Below are 2,405 nucleotides of genomic sequence, written 5' to 3'. Positions count from 1 at the left end.
AGTGAAGCTGCTCCTCTTCCATGATTGTTCTCTCTGCACCCAGTAAAGCATACAAATGGCTGTTAAACCCTGATCTTTTGGTTGTGGGGGAAACTGGTTACATATTTGTGGTATAGACTAAAATGATTAACTGAATGTTTAGTGGAGAAGACTGTTCTTGACCTTTTAAGCTTATGAACAAAACACTAAAATTTCTGTAACGTTCACCAATATTTATATTTAGAAGTCCATTACAAAGCAGAATTGTCTACAGCCAATAAGTTCAGATCAGGCCTCAGAGCACAAGAAGAAAGAAGGTAGCAGGAGTAACAGTTAAGTTTGGCAAACATCATCCAACATAATCATTATTCCAGGCAGGACAAACTGAAGCCTTTACAGCATGTTTCTTCTTAATACCACAGATAAAGGCATGATACAGCTAAGTGACGGGAAACAAGGAGAATATCAAGACACTATCAAGATAAGCTGGTATCAAAGCAACTTAGCAGAAAATGTATTAAAAGCTGTTAGGATGTGGCATTTCGCTTCTAGATGAAGATATGCTGATGGCGATAAGCGCTATTCTGTGTTAGCATGCACTGAAAAGCTGTGCCATTTCTTGCTTCCCGTCAGCCTTTCATTTTAGCACATACTTCACACTCAGAAGCCTTTCATGTGTTTTCTGCAGTATCAGAGCTTTTTGAGTTGTTTCCCCCACTCAGGTGTCCTCATGCTCTTCAACTTTACAATTTAAGAATGCATGAACTTTAAAACAAAACAGTTACCTTGTGTATTTTCACTAAAGCAATTTTTAATAATCAACCTACTTTAAATACTGTTAGATAAGATAATCTAAAACAATTTTGCATAAATAAATAATAAAGTATTATTATTAATAATAATAATTAAACAAAAATATTTAAAAAAATATATACATCCGGAAATGGTGTTATTTACCGATTCTTAGTTGCAAATATCATTCAACAGGGCCAGGACCTGCTAATCCAGGATAAACACATGCACCTGTACGTTTCTACATCTACAATTAATTATCAACTAGAGCTTTAATGATAGTGATAATGATGAATGTGTAGTACGCCACCTGCCTATCTTTAAATACACCGCTGAAGGCTGACACTAGCTATGGCTGAATCTCAGTTGTGGACAAGGACAGGGTCAACTGAAGATACCACAGACCAGTATATTTAATGATGCAGCCGTAACTTGTGTTTTATATTGAATAAAAAATTCTGACCCTTAAACTTTAGATCTGCAACACCTGCTGCATCTGCTGTCTCAGGCTACGTCACATTTACAACAAAGCGATGTCCCCGTGACTATCCAATGCCCTCAAAAATGTCCAAAGTTTATTTCAGTGAAATGCAGGGTTGAAGAGACACAGTCACTATCTGTAAATTGACACCAGATAACAAGGTTGAGTTCTAAAGTGACTTCACTCCTCTTTCTCGTGTGCGTCTTTTCCCTCTTGTGAAAGCAATGTAGATTCTGACATAGATGCTATGTTCATACTGCAACTCACTGTATCCCGCCTTTGTGACCCATCTCTCAATTTGTAATCAGCCTCAACAACACAAAGCTCAAATGGAGTCACGGCTCCTCACGCGACCTAGTTTGGGCTGCCGTTTCTCACCACTGGCATGGTGACGATTCAGCCTTGATGTCATTTGATGGAAGCGCTGTTACTTTAGGTTATCAACATCAGCCTCTTATAAAAGAGTACAAATTTTCAGTGTACCATAATTAATTAACTTAAGCGGATGGGTATCAGCTGAATACCTGACTGCAAACTACATTGTCTGCTGCCTTCTTAATTTTTAAACACACTTTTTTTGGAAAGTCAAGCTCAATTTCACTAGCCACACGTGGGCCAGATTACTGCCAGATCTGTTAAATCAAGATATCACTTAAATAGAATCTGTCCTACAAAGTGGAGTAGACTGAAAAGACTTCAAAACGCAACACATCTCACAGTCTAAAGAAACAAACACAGTCACTGACATCCACCAGCCAGAAAAGGTTTACCAACCATTTCTAAGGCTTTGAGACTCCATTGATCCATGCTGTAAGCCATTTCCCACAAACAAACAAAAACTTCCAACAGTGGGGAACCTTCCCAGGAGTACCAGGCCTACCAAAAACACTAAAAAAAATTCATTGACAACTCATCCCAGGAGGTCAAAGAAGAAACATCATCTAAAGAACTGCTGGCCACAAAAAAATAAAATCCATAGGAGAGTACAAGTACAAAAGGGTAATGTCACATTTGCCAAAAAAACATCTTAATGATAACCAAAGCTTTTCAGAAAATAGGCAAAAGGTGAACTTTTTGGAAAGTTAACATTCCATTTCATCTCGGTATGAACTAACAACACTTCCTCTACAGTGATGTGAAACACCCTTGCAAA

This window comes from Pundamilia nyererei, unplaced genomic scaffold (assembly GCF_000239375.1).
Source record: "Pundamilia nyererei isolate P.nyererei 1_Seehausen unplaced genomic scaffold, PunNye1.0 scaffold00189, whole genome shotgun sequence".
Taxonomy (NCBI): Eukaryota; Metazoa; Chordata; class Actinopteri; order Cichliformes; family Cichlidae; genus Pundamilia; species Pundamilia nyererei.
Note: the sequence above shows the minus strand (reverse complement) of the source record.